The 6643-nt window shown below is 54.6% G+C and overlaps 1 protein-coding gene across 8 annotated transcripts in view; it reads left to right on the top strand.

Moving 5' to 3' along the window:
* Nucleotides 1-6643, top strand: part of ZMIZ1 (zinc finger, MIZ-type containing 1) — a 216823-nt gene that overhangs the window by 183021 nt on the left and 27159 nt on the right. Inside the window, exon 1 of one of the 8 annotated variants that reach the window (XM_010834174.1) lies at nt 2536-4436. The exons of the other annotated variants lie outside the window; for them this stretch is intronic. The gene's annotated coding sequence lies outside the window, so the exon portion shown is untranslated. Of the gene's footprint in view, nt 1-2535; nt 4437-6643 lie in introns of those variants that run through there. 8 annotated transcript variants of the gene reach the window in all.

Here is a 6643-nt window from a genome sequence, read left to right as displayed (position 1 = left end):
TCCAGGGCAGCTGGGGCCTCAGGCCTGGGGGGCCAGGCAGCAGGATCCCTTAATAGTCCCTGCGGTGACCCAGACATGATGCCTGCAAAGATTTCTGCCTTCTTCTAGATTTTTAATGAGTGACTCAAAAAGCCATTGTGATTAACACATTGTCCTTATGCAAATCAGTGTCATGAAGGTAATTGAAAGCCTAATAAATCTTGTTTACACTCTTAATTTGATTACAATCAAAGTCCACCAGAGCTGGGGAAGCCTCCAAGACCAAGGGGTGCCACCCTTCCTCTTCCAGGTGAGGGGTTTGCAGCTCCTGGAGGGGTTTCTTGAGAGGGGCCTTGGGGCTCCCCTTGGCCCTGGGCAGGCCCAGGGCTGCTGTCTGTGCAGCAGGTGGCATACACGCCCTGGAGCCAAGCTGCTGGGCCTCTAGTTTCAGCCCTGCTGTCTCCTAGGTGGGACACTTTGGGCTGTTCTGTAACCTCTCTCTCTGCCTCAGTTTCCTCATGTGTAAAAATGGAACAACCACCGCACAGGACTTAACAACACGCTTGTCACCATGCCTGGGCACAGGTCGCTCCACGGACTAGTCTTTTTTCTCTGAACCCTCAGCCGGGTGCCACCAGACTCAAATGTCCTCATTCACGGCCAGCTAACAAAGAAGGGATCTAGTAAAGCTGACCCCGGTGCTTGTCTCTCCTTGGTACCATCACACCGCCTTCACCGCTTTCATTTTTAGCTCTTTTTTTGCACAGCCACACCAAAAGCTCAGTTTGTTATAGATCCCCCTCTTACCCCCAGGAAAAAAGAAGCAATGAAAGGGAGGTTGGAGGATCTATAAATCCTGCTTCATCAGTTTCAGACTGCCAAGATGCAAGGATCTTTTCCTTTCCTCCTTCCTCTGGAAAAAATTTAAAACCCTCTAGTACGCAGTTAGCTGCACAAGTTCCTCTCCGAGTTTCACCGCAGGGAGGGAAGGAAGTGGTCCCCAGTAATTGTGATGATGGAGAGCGCTGTTAATGGTTCCCCTAAATTAAAGAGGGTGGGAGCTTCAGCTCCTCACTGGCTTGGTGTTTCATTAGTGGTAATGTTACAGCCTTGCGCAGAGATGGGACCGATATAGCCAGATCAGGGAAATGAATTAGGGTCTGACAATACCCTTAATAGGAATTTGTTATTTCCTCCAAATAAAGTGGCTGTTAGAAGTGCAAGGGAAGAAATAACTCAGCCCTCCTCCCTTCTTCTTCCCTCCTTGAATGTCTGTGTAGATACTTTCACAGGAGGTGCCCAAGAACTGACGGTCATAGTTCCCTCTTTACTCATTTTCTCAAATTTAGCAAACATTGGTCAGTGCCCATGGGGCTGGCAAACAGACAGATAAACTGTCTGCTGTAACTGCAGTGTGAAGAGCTTTTTGTAAAATATATTTAAAAAAAAAAAAGTGCTGAAGGAATAGGGGAAAATGCCGTTGGTGTTCTGCATTGGAGAGTCACAGAAGGAAACATCCAGGCTGGGCTTCAAAGTATGGATAGGAGTTTGCTAGATCGAGAAAGGCAGAGGCACCCTGAGGAAGGCCTTGGAGGCTTGGAACACAGGTTCAGCAGGCAGGAATGATAATAACACCCCCTCCCATTGATAGCCTATTTGCAAAACTTCTAAGCACCATCATTGTATCATCAAATACATCTGAGTACTTTGATCCCATTTGAGCTGGAGAAATGGAGAGAAAGGTCTAGGTACCGCTGAGCAGCGACTGACTGCGAGGCAGTGGGCTAAACGTTACCTGTATTTGCATGTTTCATCCTAAGAGAGTATTAGTCCCACTTTACAGATGAGAACATTGAGGCTGACTTAAGTAACATTTCTCAGGTTACTCAGAATCATTCTCAGATGATTCTCAGGAATCATCAGTGGCCAACCATAGTCAAGGTTTGACCTCAAAGAATCTTAAGCTCAGAGCCTAGTTAACCACTGGGCTGAGAGGCCTCCCTCTGCCATTTGAACATTAGCTAAAAAAAGTTTAGTCAGAGCCCTTGAATATCTGCCAATACACTCAGTCGAGGCCAAAGCTAGTGATGTATTAAAGTGTTTTTTCCTGGGACACTGTTTGGGTTTCGTCTGCAGCCAGTCTTTGAAGCATAACTTTATGTCCCCTGTATGGCCTCACTGGGTGGCTTCTGAAAGACAACTTCCCCAGGAATTTTTGGGAAGCTCTGCCCCTTCTTGGAGTTCTCATGGACTTCTGGATCGCCTTTGTAATGTGTGCTTGCTTGCATCATTGCCATCTTTGTAAAGGGAAGTGCCACCTTACTGGACTCTGAGCTCCATGTTGGTGTTCAGTTAAATCGGATCCGACTCTTTGCCACCAATGAACGGTAGCACCCCAGGCTTACCTGTCCTTCACCATCTCCTGGAGTTTGCTCAATCTCACATCTATCGAGTCAGTGATGCCATCCAACCATCTCATCCTCTGTCGTCGCCTTCTCCTCCTGCCTTCAATCTTTCCCAGCATCAGGGTCTTTTCCAGTGAGTCAGTTCTTTGCATCAGGTAGCCAAAGTATTGAAGCTTCAGCATCAGTCTTTCCGATGAATATTCAGGGTTGATTTCCTTTAGCATTGGCCAGACCCACTGTCCGCCTTGCCCTCAATTAGCCCTGTGAGACTGGGAGCCTCAGATCCTATGAGAGGCATCTGCTGAGCCCACTTCAAGGGATCACATGAGTTCTTGGATGAAAGTCCCTTCACACAGTTCCTTGCATGTAAAAGCCTCTCAGTGAATCATAATAACGATACTAGCAGCCAGTAATTTCAGGCTGCAGGAGGTGTGCTGGGCCTTGCCTTACCCATGTGAGCTCACTAAATCCTCATGACCGCCTCTGAGAGAGGGGCTATTCTTATCCCTGGGCGTGGTGAGGGGTGGCCTCAGTGGACGCGGGGGCATGGGGAGAGTGTAGCCACTTCATTAGCTTTCCTCTGTCCCCCTCCCTGGAGGGTAGGGCCTCTCCCTTCCTGAGTGGCAGTGCCCATGGGGTCACAAGCGCACTGTAGGTGGTCAGCAGTTGGGCTGAATGAGAGAATGCATTCATTGATCCTCAGACATCGCTCTGGGGGCTGGCACAGAGGGGTGGTGTTTCTCTTTGGCATTTTGGTTAGTAGAGGCTTTCTGAGCCCTGCAGGTGTGTGAAGACACCATGCCAGGCGCAGGTAGCCGGAGAACTCAGGGCTCCTGGGGCAGAAGGAAAAGGGCAGGGAGGTACTCGGGCCCCAAGCATATGAGGAGCAAGTGGAGCTCAGGTCCGTGGATGTGGTGAGGGCTTCCTGCTAGAGGCGGCCTTTGGAGGAAGAGACTAAAGGTGAGTGACACGTTTCAAGGCAAGGATGGAGCACCCCAGGCCTACACCTGGAGGCCCAGGGGCAGGGGAGTGGCTGCGCTAGGTCGGGAGCTGCTCGGCAGGTAGAACGCTGCTGAGGTTCCTAGGGCTTCTGGCGTCGGTGCCTCTGCAGGTGGGGCAGGTTTGGCTGGTCAGGACTGTGGCTTATGGCCTGAGACCAGGCCATGCCGGATTGGAGGTGCGCAGAGCTGGGCAGGACTACTTAGAGTGGGTTCTCAGATCCTGGGGGGCCTCCCTCTGAACTGAGATCAGCTGTGGACAGGAGGAGAGCAGCTCTGAAATGCCAGGGACCTCCGACCCGGGCTGAGCATGCATGCTGGTGAAATAGTGCTTGCGGAGGAGGGACACGGCCTCAGGGCACTCCCAGACCCCTTGACCTCCTCTTCATTGCCCTGAGCCCCTCCCACCCTGGTTGGACCCAGGAGCCTGGCTTGACCTTCATGCTGGGGCTCCGGGAGCCAAGCGGGCCTCCTCCCCTCCCCCGACAGCAGTGTCTGAGTCTGGGCAGAGGCGTCGTCGGCAGGGCTGACTGCCACCATGGGCCTGTGGGGGCGAGCAGCTCCCCCGCGCCAGCGGGCGCCGTCTCCCCAGGAGATGAGTCACAGCCGTGTCGGTGCGCCTGCCACTTCTGCTTCTGCAGCAGGTGCGAGTGGGGGCGAGCAAGTCCCCGAGACCACCCCTACATGCGGGTGCCCGTCTCCTCCTCCACGCACGCACATGCCAGCGGGGCCCCTCTGTGTGCACACACACATACATGTCCCCCACACACACTGGGTCTGCATCTGGGCTCTGGGGTGAACCCTCCAGCCAGACAGTGGGATGCCCACTTTGGGAACCCGGGTTAAGTTTGCTTCTCACTAAGCCTGGGGTGGAGGGGACAAAACAGGAAGGAGCCGGTCTCCGCCCACAAGGCCCACCCACAAGCTGCAGGGCAGTTGGGAGCTTGTTCACAGGCCTGTATCCCGCTGAGCCGGGGCCTCCCCGCTTGAGGTGGTGAGGCAGCAGCTGGTGGCTCGTGGGGAGCTCCCAGGGGCCCTGCTTCCTGACTGCTGGGTAAGAACCTCGGCCACAAGCAGATTCAGCCTGGAGGGCTGGTGGGAGTTTGTGGGGCAGGAATTCTGGGGAGAGAGGACGGACTTCGGCCTGGGCTCCGCTCCATTTAGTTTAGTCCAGGCGCATGTAGGGTAAGGGCTCCACAGGAGGCAGGGTATCCAGGGGTCTCCTCTTTGTTGTTTAAAACTGTAGCCTGTGCGGCCTCCCTGTGAGACTGGAACGGCAGCCCTGGGACTGGGTGCTACGCTGGGATCCCCAGCGACCTCCTGGGAGGGCAGGGCTGCTTCCAGCCCAGCTGTGCCGAGGAGCAGGCTCTGCTTGTTCTCCTGTGCTTCTCCATCCTGCCCAGGCTCTCAGGCCCCCCAGCAGCACCCCCAGGTGTAGAGAGTGTGAGCTGTCGGTCACCTTTGGCCTGTGCATCTGGGCCTCACTTCCTTTCCGCTGACCCACATCACATCTGGGCTGCAGAGGGAGAAGGCAGGCAGACGGACTGGTTCCCTGAGGAGAGCTCCTCACCCCCCAGTTCTAGGCCCACTGTTTTCCTCTCAGAAATCATGAGTAATGCTGAAGTCACTTAGTGTCACTTTCCAGTTAAGAAAGACTTTTTGTTTGCAGTCTCCTCTTAGAGCCACATCATCAGACTTTGGCCACGGAGGCTTGTGTTCGGACTTACCTGCCTGAGACCAGCGGGCTCCCAAGTGGTGCTAGTGGTAAAGAACCCGCCTGCTAATGCAGGAGACATAAGAGGCTGAATTCCATCCCTGGGTCAGAAAGATTCCCTGGAGGAAGGCATGGCAACCCACTCTAGTAATCTTGTCTGGAGAATCCCATGGACAGAGGAGCCTGGAGGGCTGTGGCCCCCAGGGTCGCAGAGAGTCAGACGTGACTGAAGCAAATTAACACACACACCTGAGAATTTCAGCAACGCGCAGATTTACCCCATGATCCAGGGTGCGTGTGTGCTCATGTGTAACACCAGGAAGTCAGTTCGAAGGGTGATATTCCTCCTTACTCTGTGCTCACACTGGATAGCTTCCTATTTTATTCCCTCCGTTTTCCCCCTCATGCTGGTTCAATGTCACACCACACTTCATGTGTCATGACCTGCAGTTTGAAGACCGAATAGAATGGGAGTGGGGGTAGGTGTTGTTCTTACGCCCATTTAACAGATGAGGAGACTGAGTACAGATAGCCTTGGAAGTTCGCACTGGGTCCCCGAACCAGGGAGGGGCAGGACTTGTACCCAGGGTACCAAAAAAAACAGACGAGAGTGAGAGGAAAAGGGAACAGGGGCGGAGTTGCTGTTCCCCAGGAGGTCAGGGCAGCAGCTCCAGTGAGGTGACCTCTGAACAGAGACAGGAAGGAAGCCAGGGGCAAGGGAGGAGCAAGCATGGGCAGTCAGTGACACCTCCCTTCAGTCTGACCTGACTTGACCAACGTGACCGAGAGCCCTGCCCGGCAAGGAGCAGTACACGAGGCTCAGACCCCCCACTCCCTCAAACCCGGGGCCCTCTGCTCCTCTGTCCTGCAGGCCTGTGCCTTTTCCTGGACGTCTGACCTCCAGGGCCTAAGCTGGCTGCTCTGCTAGGGTTCAGGTGTCTCCAGGCGTGAGTGAGCGCGTTGGTCTTCTGCTGACTTCCTGTGATGAAGGTGCAAGTCAGAGGCATGCGGTGCTTTCCTAGCAAGCCACGCTCTTCCAGAACCCGCTTCCCCTGCTGCCTTGCCGACCTCAGCCCAGTCGGAATGCCGTGGGCAGAGGTGGTAGCACAGACATGGGTGCTCGGTGCTTCTTCTCTTTCTGGGGCCGCTTCTGGGATTTTCTCTCTGTGAGAGGTGCTAGAAAAGTCAGCGAAGGACGGGCTGCAGGGCATAGGCTGCCCCAGCCCAGCACTCCCGGGGACTGGGACCCTGGCGGGTCCTTCTCGAGCTTGTGCCCCGGCTCCCCTCCCTGGGGTCTGCTGGACCTCACTCTCCATCTGTGCCATGGCAACTAATAGAAAGCTATTACTGAGCACTTCTGATGTGACGGGCCGGGCATGGGGTCTTGCTTCTGATGACTGGGGCCTCCTGGGGAGATGTCATTGAGCAAGGTGGGTACTGCTGGTACTAGAGAGGAGACTGGGGAGGTGGGGGAGTGGCTGGGGTGGGGGTCGGCTCCTGGAGAAGTGAGAGCCAAGGTGGCAAGCAGGGTACGGTGGGATTAGTCA

Source organism: Bison bison, unplaced genomic scaffold (genome assembly GCF_000754665.1).
Source record: "Bison bison bison isolate TAMUID 2011002044 unplaced genomic scaffold, Bison_UMD1.0 scf7180017864029, whole genome shotgun sequence".
Lineage (NCBI taxonomy): Eukaryota > Metazoa > Chordata > Mammalia > Artiodactyla > Bovidae > Bison > Bison bison.
Note: the sequence above shows the minus strand (reverse complement) of the source record. Positions and strands in the feature narration are given on the sequence as shown.